We start from the raw sequence: 16,846 nt of genomic DNA, 5'->3' as shown, positions 1-16,846 counted from the left end.
TGCTATTTAGATGAATTAATGGATTCTTATTTTTTGTTACGTATGTTATAATCCAGTACCACCCTTATGGCAGAAAGCAAAGAACTAAAGAGCCTTTTGATGAAAGTGAAAGAGGAGAGTGAAAAAGTTGGCTTAAAGCTCAACATTCAGAAAACGAAGATCATGGCATCTGGTCTCATCACTTCATGGCAAATAGATGGGAAAACAATGGAAACAGTGAGAGACTTTATGTTTTGGGGCTCCAGAATCACTGTAGATGGTGACTGCAGCCATGAAATGAAAAGACACTTGCTCCTTGGAAGAAAAGCTATAACCAACCTAGATAGCATATTAAAAAGCAGAGACATTTCTCTGCCAACAAAGGTCTGTCTTGTCAAAGCTATGGTTTTTCCAGTAGTCATGTATGGACATGAGAGTTGGACTATAAAGAAAGCTGAGCACCAAAGAATTGATGCTTTTGAACTATGGTATTGGAGAAGACTCTTGAGTGTCCCTTGGACTGCAATGAGATCCAACCAGACTATCCTAAAGGAAATTAGTCCTGAATGTTCACTGGAAGGACTGATGTGGAAGCTGGAACTCCAATACTTTGGCCATCTGATGGGAAGAACTGACTCATTTGAAAAGACCTTGATGCTGGGAAAGATTGAAGGCAGGAGGAGAAGGGGACGACAGAGGATGAGATGGTTGGATGGCATCACCAACTCAATGAACATGAGTTTGAGTAGGCTTTGAGTTGGTGATGGACAGGGAAACCTGGTGTTCTGCAGTCCATGGGGTCGCAAAGAGCCAGACATGACTGAATGAACTGACTGTCAGTTCATTTATTTTGAAGCTCTGATTGTCCCAGATTAGGTCAGTGAAAGTGAAGTCGCTCAGTCGTGTCTGACTCTTTGTGACCCCGTGGACTGTAGCCCACCAGGCTCCTCCGTCCATGGGATTCTCCAGGCAAGAATACTGGAGTGGGTTGCCATTTCCTTCTCCAGGGGATATTCCCGACCCAGGGACTGAACCCCGGTCTCCTGCATTGCAGGCAGACACTTTAACCTCTGAGCCACCAGGGAAGCGGCTCCTGAGTCTTTCTGACCTATCTCTTCTATCAGTCTGTTTGGGCTGCCATGACAAAATACTACAGGCTAGATGGCTTAAGTAGTAGCAGAAACGTCTTTCTCACATCTCTGGAGGCTGGGAATTCCCGGTGCTGGTCTGTTTGGTTCCTCATGAGAGCTCTCTTCCTGGCTCACAGATGGCTACCTTTGCTCTGAATCCTGATGTTATGGAAAGAGAAATCTAGCATCTCTTTATCTTCTTCTAAGGTCACAAGCCCTATTGGATTAGGGTCCTGTCCTCAGGACATCATCTAACCTTCATCAGCTCCTCATAGACCCTAGCTCCAAATGCAGTTACCTTGGGGGTTAAGGCTTCAGCATATGATTTATGAAGGGACACAGACTTGCTTTCAGTCTGAAACATCGCCTATCATTTATTTGGAGTACTTCCTTCCCTCTTAGGATAACAATATATTGTAAATGCTTCTTGTGTTTCTTTGTCCCAGCCTTCCTTCCTCTAAGTTCTGGTTCCATTTAGCAAGGAATGGTCCTTAGAAACAAGATCTGCAAGGAAGCATTTGTGCAGATCATCTAATGTTGAGACTCTTCAGACAAAAAAATAGTGTGCATTGTAAAGGAGTTAGAAAACCTTTCTTGAATTAGGAAGTATGAAGACATTAGGGTACTTCCCGACGCTTGTCTTAAATGTTCTCCTCTTGTTGCTCTTCAGTCACTAAGTTGTGTCTGACTCTTTGCAACTCCATTTTCTGTGGCACGCCGGGCTTCTCTGTCCTCCACTAACTCCTGGAGTTTGCTCAAGTTCATGTCCATTGAGTTGGTGATGCTGTCTAACCATCTCAGCCTCTGCTGCCCTCTTCTCCTTTTGGCTTCAGTCTTTCCCAGCATCAGGGTCCTTTCCAGTGAGTTGGCTCTTTGACTCATGTTCTATATACAGTATTATTTTTACATCCAGTCAATTGCAAAGCAATAATATGAGAGCCATATGCCTAGGCTTCATGAACCGAGGCTCTGTTGAGTACCGAGTCAGGAGAGTAGAGGAATTGAGAGCTAGTAAGAGGTCAGGATGCCGGAAGAGGGTACAGAAATTGTGGGGCACCCACTTTTCAGAAGACTTGTAGGAATCAGCAGACAAACAGCCCCATTTTGAAATAACGACTGTACCATCTAAACTTAACCAGTCACAAAGCTCAGTTGACACTCCGAGGCCAATATGGCCTTAGAGACCATTTGTAGTTTTTGGCTTAAGCTCCATCTCAAAGATCCAACTTCTCAGTGTAGGATCAGATTTCCCTGCCTTGCACTGAACTTGGATAATCTTTGTCCATCCTACATCTTTATATTTCTTACCTTTGCTGATTACTTCGGGCGAGGACTTGGTAGGGGCAAAAGGAACCCTGGCACTGATACTCGCTTATTATACACCGTTAGGTAACTAATGGACTTACTGTGTGAACCCAAGCCCCGTCTCCTTTCTGGTCTTCCATTTCCTTATGGGTAGAATGAGAGGCTAAGTCTAAATTAGGTCTAAATTCTTTTCTAGCTTTCAAGTTCTCTGAAACCTTCCCTGCCTAAAATCTTTAAAGTGTGAATTAAACTTGCAGATGAAGATAAATTAGCAGAGGAGCTGAGTGCCTTACAGACTCACAGTCTTCAGAGCCCCAGCAAGCCTGCTTACTGGAGTGTGCTTTCTTTTTACAGCTGTGAAGAGAGGAATCAGCACACCAGCTATAACTTCATATGACTAATGGTAACCATGGCGACCACTAAATATTCCTTCCAGACCTTGCATCTGCACAGCTCAGTGAAGCAGAGGAAATAAACGTTGCTGCTTTGAAAAATGATAAAAATAATCTGAACCAGCGACAGGCTTGCAAGGAAAGGAGAGATCTCAAATGTGAAGGTCAAGTCATTTCATCTTATTCTCTCTCAGGCCTTTGTCTAATCTCAGGAGGCATTTGATGCCAACTGAATGGATAGGTCACAGGCCCGCGGGATGGAGAATGAGACTTCTGAGGCCCTTGACTAATTTTCAGAGAAGCTTCTGGGGTTCTGACAATACTTGCTGGGTTGGTGTGATGACCCCTATGTTGAAACACTGAAAATGAACATTAAGGCCACTACAAGAGGCCCCGGGGCTATGGTAGTTCTTGATGTCAGGGCATCTTAGTGGTTTAAGGACAAAGTAACGAGAAGACTGGCCAAGGTCAAATGACAATCAGGGAGCAGGAATAGAGACAAGACAAAGGGACCTCCCAAGCCCAACAGATTAGACAAGGAGAATGGGTGACGGGTCAATATCATCTTGGTAAAACAGGGGACAAGCTCCAGAAAGACTAATTCCACCAGACATCCCAGGAGAGTCTCCTAGGAAACATAAATGAGTGGGTTACTGTAGAAGGGGGTAGGGTCTCTGAGGAACTGGAGAGCCTATGGCCTGTCTCCAGAGAGCAGCCTATTGTTGCCATGGCAGATCCAGAGCTCCCATTTCTCAAGAGAGGCTATAAATCTGGATTTTTTAAAAAATAATTAAATTTCTTAATTTAATTGTGTGTACGGGCTGCCATTTTGCATCCTTTGAAATTGCGGTCCCATTTTGAAAATGAAAATACGAAATGCTAGGGAAATGGGATTCTGTATAATGACCTGTATAATGATCATGAGATGATGAACATTCCAAATCCAATCAGGTTGGGCTGGGTCTGTAATGTCAGGGAGGTCTGTGTGTGATGCTCTTAGAAGTTGGCATTGCAGGAATTACAGTGTGCTTGGTTTGGAGACAGAATGCGTCAACAGATGGAAGCGATCTGAACGGCAGGTTTAAAAGGGGTCTGGAGGGACACTGCTGCAGTCTGTCTCCGGCACCAGGGGCTGGGCACGCCTTTCCCAGCCAGTGGTGAGTCAGTCTTTCTGCAGTGATTTCCCACGGTTCCTCGCCCCTACTATATTCACCTGAATTCCAGTAGACACACTAGCTCTAAGAACTCTGCCTGGAGCCTGTCCTATGCTTTAGGCTACTGTGGAGTCTTCGCATAAGTCATAAACACAAGGTGGGGAGTGAGGGGACAGAGAGCGCAAGCAGACTGCCTGACAGAGGACAGAAGCCGACATATGTAGGACTGACTACCGTTCCGTCCGCTGCTTCACCCCACGGGGCACTAGTCTGGGTCAGGTCAGTTCAGTCGCTCAGTCGTGTCTGACTCTTAGCGACCCCATGAATCGCAGCACGCCAGGCCTCCCTGTCCATCACCAACTCCCGGAGTTCACTCAGACTCACGTCCATTGAGTCAGTGATGCCATCCAGCCATCTCATCCTCTGTCGTCCCCTTCTCCTCCTGTCCTCAATCCCTCCCAGCGTCAGAGTCTTTTCCAATGAGTCAACTCTTCGCATGAGGTGGCCAAAGTACTGGAGCTTCAGCTTCAGCATCATTACTTCCAAAGAAATCCCAGGGCTGATCTCCTTCAGAATGGACTGGTTGGATCTCCTTGCAGTCCGAGGGACTCTCAAGAGTCTTTTCCAACACCACAGTTCAAAAGATTCAATTCTTTGGCGCTCAGCTTTCTTCACAGTGCAACTCTCACATCCATACATGACCACAGGAAAAACCATAGCCTTGACTAGACGGACCTTTGTTGGCAAAGTAACGTCTCTGCTTTTGAATATGCTATCTAGGTTGGTCATAACTTCTTCCAAGGAGTAAGCGTCTTTTAATTTCATGGCTGCAGTCACCATCTGCAGTGATTTTGGAGCCCCCAAAAAGGAAAGTCTGCCACTGTTTCCACTGTTTCCCCATCTATTTCCCATGAAGTGATAGGACTGGATGCCATGATCTTCATTTTCTGAAATGTTGAGCTTTAAGCCAACTTTTTCACTCTCCTCTTTCACTTTCATCAAGAGGCTTTTTAGTTCCTCTTCACTTTCTGCCATAAGGGTGGTGTCATCTGCATATCTGAGGTTATTGCTATTTCTCCTGGCAATCTTGATTCCAGCTTGTGTTTCTTCCAGTCCAGCGTTTCTCATGATGTACTCTGCATGTAAGTTAAATAAGCGGGGTGACAATATACAGCCTTGATGTACTCCTTTTCCTATTTGGAACCAGTCTGTTGTTCCATGTCCAGTTCTAACTGTTGCTTCCTGGCCTGCATACAGATTTCTCAAGAGGCAGGTCATGTGGTCTGGTATTCCCATCTCTTTCAGAATTTTCCTAGTTTTGGTAGTGGGTAACAAAACTTAGCACTTGGGCTCCGGTAGGGAGCAGTAGATTCTTTTGCCCTTTTGAAAAGCATAATTATTTTCCAGATTACAGAATTATTATAGGAAAATCTGAAAACTGGAAAGAAAAAGCTTCTAATCATATCACGAAATAGAGATGAAGAGGTAGTTCACAGATAAGAGAGACCGGTCAATAAAATGTCTTGTGGGAAATTACTTTGGTACCATCCCAGAGAAGTTATTATAGAAGTCATGAAACGGAAAGGCTTGCAGGTTCACTTAATATGCTGGAATAATGTAGCTCATTGAATCAGTTTAAAAGCGAGTGAGAAGCAGTCACAGGAAACAGTGCACCCAGGGCAGGCGCACGTGGGCAGAAGTCCCACAGACCCTGCAGCCCTTGCGGCAGTCTCTGTGTGTCCTGACTGTCTGCCACACCTGAGGCCATGTGCACCTGAGGGCCAGAGTTTCAGGGAAGCAAGGGGGTTCAGAGGGCTCCCTTGGGGGCTCAGACAGTAAAGAATCTGCCTGCAATGCAGGAGACCCAGGTTCAATCCCTGGGTCAGGAAGATCACCTGGAGAAAGGAATGGCTACCCACTCCAGTATCCTTGCCTGGAGAATCCCATGACAGAGAAGCCTGGTGGGCTACAGTCCATGGGGTTGCAGAGATTCAGACATGACTGATTGACTAACACAGACACACGTTCAGGCAGATGGAAGATGCTTAGAACCAGCACAGATTTCCTCTCTGGGAAAGGTGCAGTGGCGGTGATACTGAGTGCAGCTGCCTGCTAACCTGATGAGCACTTTGTGTATTTTCTAGGCAGAGGATAGGTGGGCCAAAATGGAGTGATAATGGTCATCACCAGTGTGTGGATAATTTAGGGATGACATGGCCATCAATCTGGAAATGACATCTGTACCTTATTACAATAATACTTAAGGTTTACTTGCGTAGCATTTGGGCCATTGACACTGGTGGTGGTGGTGGGCATCCTGCCCAGATTTTGGAGACTCTTAACTCTATCAAATAAGGAATGACAGGTGGAAGTATATTCACTGCTGTCTTTGTATGAAGAGAGTATGGTGCTCCTCATGACATACAGAATGGGCTCATATAAAAAGTAAGCAGGGTCAGAAGGGGTCTAATATAAGGTTTCCCTTTAAGAACTAAAAAGTGTTTATTTCTCATTTGTATCTGACTCTTTGTGACCCCATGGACTGTAGCCCACCAGGCTCCTCTGTCTGTGAAATTCTCCAGGCAAGAATACTGGAGTGGATAACCATTCCTTTCTCCAGGGGATCTTCCCAACCCAGGTTCCCAGGGCTTGAACCTGGGCCTCCTGCATTGCAGGCAGATTATTTACTGTCTGAGCCATCAGGGCCTAAGCCAGTGCTATTTTCACGCAGGCATTTAGGTCTGTGAAGACCTCAAGCCTGCAGACTAGAGAGTAAGTTACGCAGTAAGATGAGTGGAGGACAGGAGTCCACAGAGAAGACCAACATCTAAAGGGCAGATGGAAAAAGAGGGGCATGTGCAGGTGATGGAACAAGGGCAGCCAGAGCTTGAAGGACCAGGAGATGATGCTGTCCCAGAAGCGAGGGTGCTCCGGAAGTCCTGCTGAATTAAAGCGGGTGGCCATGAGCTCCCGATGAGAATGCCTTCAGGAAGGAGGGAGGAGGCAGACCGCCAAGGTGAAGGCAACATCTGTCGTGCAGGATAGAAGGTGAGGGAGAGATCCTGCGCAATGCTGAGTGCTCTGTCCTGCACAGGGGGAAGAGGGCTGCTGGTGTTCGGAAATCAGAGTGCTGTTGTGCGTTCCCCTCTTTGAAATCACGCTACTCCACAGTGGGGTGTGTAGCCTCCCATCCCTCTACCTGCCCCTTTCTTTCATTCGACACTTCTGGGGGCTTTGCCTATGTGGGCATTCTTTTTCAGATGTCTAATTCTGACTCAGAAAATTGCTGGTTTCAGCTCTTTTGCCAGATGGCTGAGGAAGGAGCAATTGACTGCTCGTGCTAAATGCCTGTGTCAGAGCCCAAAGCAGCCGATTCCAGTTAACAAGAAAAGCAGAACAGAGCTCCTGACGTGCAAGTGTGAGATGATGGGATGATGAAACTTCCTCCTGGCTGAGAAAGGAAAACACACGGCATCCTCTGTCCCCTCGGATGCTCGTCCACGCCACTGGGTTGAGAGGGGGATGTGTTCACGAATCAGAGGGGACTGCGGCAGTCCCCTCAGAACAACCCCTCGGTTCCTTTCTGTTTGGCAGGATGAGGGGTGGTCCTCAAAGTCGCATGTCAGAAATCTTTGCTTTATTTGTTTGGGTGGATGGAGTACAACATTGTTTTCAGCGCAACTTCCTGTTTTCTCAAATGAGACATTTCATAGAAGAGAGTGGTACTAATTTTTCAGTGGATGATATAGATAAAGAGCTCTTGATTTTTCACATTTTTTAAAAGTCGGTCTTTTTGTGGGTAAGACATTTAGAGATGCCAAAATAAAAATGAAATATGAAGAGCTAAGGAGATACTTTGTTACTACCCCATTTCCATCTACTCTCTTTTTTTCTGCCCTGAAGAAATAGTCATTTTAATTATTCTCTTGCTTATTCTTCGAGTATTTTTTAATGCATATACAAGCATATATGAATTTATATATGTATGCTTATATATATATATATATATATTTCCTTTTTCCCAAAAAAGACAGCATGTTATATATATGTTTTATTTTTTGTTACCGAATAATATATTTGGACTCTTTAGAGAAAGACCCTGATGCTGGGAAAGACTGAAGGCAAAAGGAGAAGGGGGCAGTAGAGGAAAAAGTTGTTGGAGAGTGTCACTGACTCAACAGGCATGAATGTGAGCAAACTCCAGGAGACAGCGGAGGACAGAGGAGTCTAGGGTGCCACAATCCATGGGGTCTCAGAGTCAGACAGGACTTGGTGACTAGACAACAATAACGAAATATATTTGGAGATCTTTCCACATTAATACACAGAGAGCTCTTTGTTCTTCTTTTTTTTTTTTTGCTTCCACGTCATATTCTGCTGTATGGCTGTCCCATATTTTTGGACATTTGAATTGTTTCTAGGTTTTGTTACAACAGACAGTTCTCAGTGGATGGTCTTGTACATAGATCCATGATGTGATGTGTGAGAGGACCCATAGGAGAGGTTCCCAGAAGCAGCATCGTAGTTCAAGTGCATCTGCGATTGTGATGGATGTTGGCAGATGTCCTTCCAGGCAGCCTGACCATTTTACCACTGTCTGGTACAGTGTGAGAGGGCCTGTTCCCTTCAATTTAAGTAATTGCGTGTAGCCAAATTTCTGCCTTTTTTTTGGTTTGTTTGTTTTTGTTGGTTTTGGTTAATCTAATGAAATGGTAGCTTAGGGTAGTTTTCATTTGTATTTCTCTCATTATTCTTTCCTCAGATAATAGAATATTCTTATTTTTCTTTGTTTTCATGATCTCTTGGAGAATTATGACACAGTGGTGCAGGGGAAAAAACATCTTTTCAGGGGCTCCACTTTTGGGCTATAAGGACTTCATGAGACTCCAGGCTCTCTGCCATGTCCTTGTATGTTAGTTTATTACTTCATGTCTCCTTTTAGTGGTTAGTAATCATAATAATAACCAACCTTTATTGAGTATTTCTATACTAGGCATCATTCTAAGCACTTTATGTATTAACTCATTTACTCTTCAAAACAAACCAAAAACAGCTCTATGAAGGAGGGTTGCTGTAATCTCTGTATGTGGAAACTGAGACCCAGAAAGATTAGTAACCTATCCAAGATCACAAAGGCAGTCTGTCCTAGGGTAAACAGCAGTCCCATTTTACCTGGGATCATCTCAGTTTTATCACTGAAGTTCCCATATCCCTGAAATCCCTCATTCCTGGTACAGTTGATCACCCCAGTGATCAACTTTGCATATCACTACTAAACTCCTCTGAAGACCGAAGGGACTTGTGTGCTTCTGAGCAGAGGAGTGGCAGAGGTGATGTTTTCACAGCAGTGTGTGTAAGACTTAAATTGCAGTTTCTTAGTTTTATTCAATTAGACTGATGCCAAGGGGGGTAGGAAAAAAGAGGGGAAGGCCATTTCCTCTAATCAGATAGCATTAGAAATGGCCATGGAAGAGGGCAGTTAATGCAGTTACTGTCGTGAAAACCCATGTGGAGATCTAGTAAATAATAATACTTGTCTTGTCACTGTGGTAAGTGAAAAATGTTCATGTGCTATCTCCATTACTCCTCCAAGTAGCCCTATGTGATGGGTAGTAATATCACACCCAGGAAGTTAAGAAACTTCCTGAAGGAAGGTCGGCTGATACTCAAGTCTGCCTGCAGAGCCCATGCTTTAAAAACCATGATTTGTTGTTCAGCAGCTCAGTTGTGTCTGACTCTTTGCGACTCCATGGACTGCGGCACACCAGGCTTCCCTGTCCTTCACCATCTCCCGGAGCTTGCTCAAACTCATGTCCATTGAATCGGTGATATTTTACCTAAATATAAGCACATATTTGATTTTTAACTGGGCCCTTAATGACTATCCACAGGAAAGACACTCAGACAAGGAAAGTCTGAATCTTTGGGTTTGCTGCGAGAGATGCTGGTTTGTGCTTAAACAGAGCAGCTCATTGATGCAAAATGCCAACAGTGAGGAGTTCCACAGCTCTGGGGAGGATCTGAGGGAAGGAGACCTTGTGTGAACTTGCCAACTCTGTGAAGAGCAGCCAGGGAGGTTCTGCTGTCTTTCTGCTGCCGGGAGTGGTGCTGAGTGTGTCTCCCTTCCTCTCTCTGGATTTAGGCACCTTTAGTATAAAATAAAGACAGTTGATTCTTATGTGCTTCAAAGATAACCTTTTGAAGACCCTTCTAGTTCTAAGATTCACGCTATTCATACAACCCTGATTTTTCAAGTGACCTTATCTTTGAGGAAAACAAGGCCTCACTGTAAAGTCTGTATCAAGTGCATTGTATATATAAATTGCTGTAATTCAAGAATGAAGTTGGTTAGAGGCCTCTGGTAACAGAATTTCTGAAGCAGCCTGCCAGATTGGGGTTGACATATTCACACCGCTGCTCCTGCCTTTTTTTTTTGTTTTTCATTGCAAAATAGTTTTTATTTGTTAAATTATCAAATGAGATTATCACACAAAAATAACTTATGGCTAGGCTAAGTGCGTAAGGTGCTCAAGTTTTGAGAACATCACAGGTGGGTTGCTGCAGGTTCCCTGTGTCCCCGAAGAAGGGGCACTAAACGTGCTTCCTTCCCCACGGGGCACGGGAAGTTCCCCACTTGGATCAGGGACACGGCCCGCATGTGGAGTCATAGCTCTTCGTGGGCCTAGAGGCTCCTGACCTCTCCCCAAGTTTTTCCACCAGTGGCCTCCTTGGGATCAAAAGATCACCGGCTGGGGGCTTTGGGGCCCCGGGCCTCTTCCCAGGCCTCCTGGTTGACCAAGGCTGCCTCCTTACTTGCCCCGGCGGAGAGTTTCAGAACTTGGCTGAAGCTCCTTTGCAGCTCCAGGTGCTTCTGCCATCAACTCCCTGCGTTCCCTCATCAGGTCCAATGCCTTCGCCTTTTCTTCTGAGCTGCCGATGCCAAGTTATCCCAGCAGACGGCGTGTGGCCGTCCATCCCAGCTGCGACTTGTCTAAGAAGAGCTGCCTGTCGCCATCTGGATGGACGGATTGCACGGGCGGCTCATACCGCACGGTGTCCAGGGCCGTCGCGCACGCCTTGTACTGTTCGGGAAGCGGCTGGCCACGGCCTCAAAGGGGCTCAGCACCGCGACCTAAGCGTCCGGGACATCCGCCAGCTCCCTCTTCCTCTGGCAGAGGAGAAGTCTGCGCTTCAGCTCCCAAGTCTTTTTCTGGAGTTTCTCCTTCTCTTTGCACGTTAATTGAAGGTTCTTTTCTGCCTGTTCTGTGTAGACAGGCTGTTCTCCATCTTCACCATCAGCAGGGTCAGAAGGAGCATCTGAGACTCCATCATTCCCATCGCTTTAGAGATCTGGGCTCTTTTTACTTGAGGCAGAAAATGATGACAGCTCAGCTTTCTTTGACTTTTTTTAACATTACAGACTCTAGAGCTTCCCTTGTGGCTCAGCTTGTGCCTGCCATGCGAGGGACGTGGGGTCAATCCCTGAATTGGGAAGATCCCCTGGAGAAGGAAAAGGCCACCCACTCCAGTATCCTGGCTTGGAGAATCCCATGGACTGTATGGGCCGTGGGCTCGCAAAGAGTCAGACAGGACTGAGCGACTTTCACTTTCGGACCACACTTTTAACATTAATGGCAGAGCGATCGAGGTCGGAGGAGGCAGCGCCATGCCTCCAGCAAGGTAGACTGCGAGTCACCTATGTCAACTCCACTGCCCTCTTTGCTCTTCTGGACTGGGCTGGGTTTTCTTCCACCTTCAGGCATCTTCCCACAGGCCTTAGCTGTGTTTGACTCTCTGCTGTCTCAGGGACTGTAGCCCGCCAGGCTCCTCTGTCCATGGAGTTTTCCAGAAATACTGGAGTGGGCTGCCATTTCCTACTCCAGTGGATCTTCCTGACCTAGGAATTGAACCGTGACTGTATACAAAATAGATAACTAATAAGAACCTACAGTATAGTACAGGGAACTTAATACTCTGTAATGACCTTGCGGGAGAAGAATCTAAAAAAGAGTGGCTATATGTATATGTACACCTGATTCACTTTGCTGCACAATGGAAACTTAACACACCATTGTAAATCAACTATATTGCAATAAAATTTAATTAAAAAATAATAAAATGGTCTCCCAAAGATGCCCTGTCCCTGGTCCCTAGAACCCATGAATGTGATAAGATTGCTCTGCTTGTTATGTTACATTGCACAGTTGATCCTAAAATAAGGAGGTCATACTGGATTATCTGGTAGGCCCACTGTAATCACAGGAGCTCTTAGAAACAAAGAGCTTTCTTTGGCTGGTGGCAGATGAGGCCAAAGTAGGAGACAGGATAGTGGGAGAGATTAAAAGTACAGAGGGGCACTGGACACAGCATTGTTGGCTTTGAGGATGGAAAAATACTCGTGCCAAGGGATGTGGGCAGCCTTGAGGAGGTGAGAGCAGCTCCTGGCTGACAGCTAGTAAGGGACCAGGGACTTCAGTCCTACGAGTGCAAGGAAATGACTTCAGCCAGTAGTTTGAATAAGGAAGTGAATTCTTCTCTAAAGCCACTAGACAACCTCCCAGCCTGAACACACCTTGATTTCAGTCTCTTGAGACCCTGATCAGAGAACCAGGGAAAGTGCACTTGATTTCTAACCTGCAGAACTGTGAGGTGATAAATGGGTGTTGCTATAAGCTGCTCAATTTGTGGTCTTTTGTTAGATCAACAGATAATCAATATATGTCCCCCCTCATCTTCTACCTTGAAAGTGAAGTGAAAGTGTGAGTGTCTCAGTAGTGTCCAAGTCTTTGTGACCCCATGGACTGTAACCCGCCAGGCTCCTCTGTCCATGAAATTTCCCAGGCAAGAATACTAGAGTAGGTTGCGATTCCCTTCTCCAGAGGATCTTCCTGACCCAGGAATCAAACCTGGATCTCCTGCATTGCAGGTGGATTCTTTACTGTCTGAGCCACCAGGAAAGCCCCTTAAATTAGAACCCAGCATGACCTGGGCTTACTTGTGGGTTATCCCACTTATGTGCTACCTTACCACCTGATCATGTCACATTGTATTGTCCTTGGCTGCTCATTACTTGTCTCTTCCATTGGGTTATAAAGCCCTTAAGGAGAATAGTGTGTCTCATTGTTGAAACTTCTGTGCATATCTCAGGGCCTTGATATATAGGGATTTCTCAACCAACACTTGAATGAAAATAAGATATTAACCTATTCCCAGCATGGTAGTTAGCATCCATGGATGCTTCTATTGTTATGTGGATTATACCAGAGGCTTTTAATGACTTTCTTAAAAAAAAAATCTCATAATCAGAAACCTTGGCATCAAGGAAAACCACTGGTTGAAATGTAAAAGAGCAAATTTAAGCTCTGACTACATTTCTAGCAAGCAGAGTATTTATGCTAATTTTGTCAATTAATGTTTTCTCCAAAGCACTGTTGCTTCAGGAAGCAAAATAACAGTAACTATTACATGCTAAAAACCCAGATGCAGGGCTAGCATAGCTATATAACTTTTCAGGATCAACCGTTCTTACTAATTTTAATTGTCTTCAGTGCAGTGAATTCAGCTGTTATATTTTCTGGTTCCCAATAACCAAAAATGTTTTGACTCCATTTTTAAGTTTCAAAAAACTTAAAAAAAAAGTTAGTTGAAAGGAGAACATAAGACTGATGGAAAATCCAGATTCTTTTTATTGGCCTAGAGTTGATGTGAAGACGTAGGGACAGAGCTGAAGTAGTATAATGGAATCCTAAGTGATTTGAGACTAAGATTAGAACTGGAATGATTGTTGTGAAGAGTCAAAATTATTTCAGATGCTGGAGTTGAAAGAGTGAAGTAGTAATGGGAAAAGAAATATCAAGATCAATAGCTAAAAACAATAGGACTAAGGTTTTGAATGGCAGATTGGTGCTTGGTATATATCATAAGAGTGAGTATTCTGTGTGGACATAGAGCATATTAGTTATATCCTTAGGAAGCTCAAGTCCTAAACATGTATTAACTAGTCCTGAAGGGGTGTGTGTGTGTGTGTGTGTGTGTGTGTGTGTGTGTGTGTGTGGAGGGTGAAAGACAGGCAGTGGGTGTGTTGGGGGGGGGTGGGTGGGGGGGGGATGGGTGTGGAGGGTGAAAGACAGGCAGTCCAGGCAATTCATGGAAAGGTGTCCATGCAAGTTGGGAAGATGTTTTTGAATGAAAAAACAAATTGTATATGGATACAAGTTGATTCCTGCTTCTTATAGTGAGTGCTACAGCTTTTATCTAAACAAATTACTCTTGACAAACTTGTGGACTAGAAGGAATGTTTTTGATGTCAAGTGTTATTTTTTGCTGAGGGAAAAAGGAGAGCTTTGGTAAAACTAGGGGTATGACTCTTGGGCTCAGTTCAGGAAAGTGTATATCCTCCCTGCAGCATAGTTCTCTCTAACACCTGCTCAGTTGGTGTTTCAGAGTGTTCTGTTACCCTAGTAGTACTCTACAGTGCTTCAGACCTGATGTTGAAATTTTTGAGGTTATCTCTGTAAATAATAAAGTCCCACCCTGTAGACCTCACCTCAGTGTGTGTTATGTCTAGTTGGAAAATCTATGGACATTGCACAACTTTCTTCTCTCCCTTTGGGTTTCTTCCAACACCAGTTCATGGCCCATTTTTCTTTTAAAAAATAGTTGGAAGGAGCTGAGTTTAGTTTTAATTGCAAAAATTGGTGCTTTCATGGGTAAACTTCACCAATATTATCGATCAGATGGAACTGTTTTTATTCCTGATAAAAAGTTAGGAGCCAGTGGTGTGAAAGCTTTAGCTGGAACTTTGAAATCTCTTAGGTCCTAGGAATAGGCTCAGCAAGCCAGATATTGGTCTTTTTCTCTCTGGGTACAGGGTTCACTTTTTATTTGTGCCAGAAGTTGTTCTTTGGTGTTTTAAATTCATGCTATTGTGCCTTGATTACAATAAGAACTTCATTGCTGTTAATTATTGATGAAGGGGATGATGGCAATGTAATCTCATGAGACCAGGTGCCTTAACAGGCTTTCAGCTTTGTTCCCCATTCCCACTCAACCCAGCATGGCTTTCTCCTGGTGTTTTCTATGTTATCAAGGTCTCAGATCATTAAAGAGAAATGCAAATTTAAAAAAAAAGCTTACCAGAAATTTTCCAGTACCTGACTTCATGAAGTAACTGTCTTGTGGGATCCTGGGGCGCGACTCCGTGTCTGATCGGACACTTTTCACTGGAGACAAATCTCTCAGGTAGAATTAGTCTGTGCATGGTCGGTAACTGAAAGCATAGCTGGGGAATCTTAATATTTTGCTTTTGGGTTATTATTTACTGTAATATGTAAAATTTAACCACTTCAGTGTCTGATCTAAAAGGTAATCCACTATTTGCCAAGTACTGTGTTAAATGTTGAAAACAGATCAGTAAAGAAAACAGACAAGTTCTCATAGCACTTTTATTTTAATCAGAAAGACAGGACGTAATTAAATAAAGCAAGAGATAAGTACTATTAAGATAAAAAAAGAAGCCGCTGTGAAGCAGAGGGGTTAGTCACTAAAGCATTGTGAATTCCTGAGAAGGTGGGTAAAAATATATCTATGATAATCATAATAAAATAAGGTACAGTAGTAGGGCGTATGGCTACAGAGCTTTTGAGAAATTGCTGTTTACTACAATGGCTTGCTTTTTCCTTCAGCTTTTCCTTTCATTCTTTTTAAAAGTTTTTCTATTTATCTTAGAATTGATCCAATCTAATTTCCTTCACTTATGTTCAGTTCAGTTCAGTCGCTCAGTCGTGTCCGACTCTTTGCGACCCCATGAATCGCAGCACGCCAGGGCTCCCTGTCCATCACCATCTCCCGGAGTTCATTCAGACTCACGTCCATTGAGTCCGTGATGCCGTCCAGCCATCTCATCCTCGGTCGTCCCCTTCTCCTCCTGCCCCCAATCCCTCCCAGCATCAGAGTCTTTTCCAATGAGTCAACTCTTTGCATGAGGTGGCCAAAGTACTGGAGCTTCAGCTTTAGCATCATTCCTTCCAAAGAAATCCCAGGATTGTGGCTCAGAGAAGTTACCTGACTTTCTCTGGGTTTCACAGCTAGTTACAGCTAATTATAAGTAGCTAGTGCTCACCCCTGTGGATTTCCAATGAGTGGTGCATCTCTGTGCTTTTTATTTATAAAATTGTGACTCTGGACTTTTATGGTCTCCGAACGTTTCTCCTTCGCAGTAGGTTTTGTTTTGTTTTGTTTTTTAATCTTAATAGTACTTATCACTTGCTTTATTTATTTCCTGTATTTCTAATTAAAATATAAATGCTATGAGAGTTTATCTATTTTCTATAGTGACGTATCTCAGGATATCCTGATATATCACAAGTTCTCCGGGCTCCAGGGCTTACCCTTCTATTTAATACCTAATGACAATTTGCAGGCCCCCTTTGCACTCCCAAATTATCAAGAAGTCTAGCCTTTAATGGGCTGTCAACTCTGGCTTAGTGTTCTAGGCTTTTCTGTGGATGGACTCTGGAGATTTCACAACTGCTTGTCCTGGCTGCTGAGAATCTCTCAATGTGGACACAGTTCACTTTCTCAGCCCTTCTAAGACCAGGCTGCTAGTTTACAAAACTTTACCAATGATTTGAGGATGACAGGAGAGAATTACTCTGCAGAAAAGGAAAAGTAACCTGAAAGCTCGCTATCACTAGAGTTCACTGGTCAGGCCACTCAAACGAGGCCTCTTACTGTTCTCTGAATCTTTCACAGTTTCTCTAAGCCCAGTCCTGCTATGATGTTGCAGGGGCCAGTTTAAGTAATCTGGTCAGGATTTGCTGGACGGATGTACAGAGGAGCCTGGCAGGCTACAGTCCACGGGGTCGCAAAGAGTCAGGCTCGGCTG

The 16,846-nt window shown here is 44.3% G+C and overlaps 1 long non-coding RNA gene and 1 pseudogene across 1 annotated transcript in view; one reads left to right on the top strand and one right to left on the bottom strand.

The window, feature by feature from the left end:
• Window positions 1-3,723, top strand: part of LOC108636124 — a 58,013-nt gene extending 54,290 nt beyond the window's left edge. Inside the window, exon 3 of the long non-coding RNA XR_001918148.1 lies at window positions 2,769-3,723. This is a non-coding gene — a long non-coding RNA (uncharacterized LOC108636124). The remainder of the gene's footprint in view (window positions 1-2,768) is intronic.
• On the bottom strand, window positions 10,625-11,760 carry LOC102179634 (annotated as a pseudogene).

Source organism: Capra hircus, chromosome 5, assembly GCF_001704415.2.
Source record: "Capra hircus breed San Clemente chromosome 5, ASM170441v1, whole genome shotgun sequence".
In the NCBI taxonomy this organism is placed as follows: Eukaryota; Metazoa; Chordata; class Mammalia; order Artiodactyla; family Bovidae; genus Capra; species Capra hircus.
This window is presented reverse-complemented; position numbering and strand designations above follow the sequence as displayed.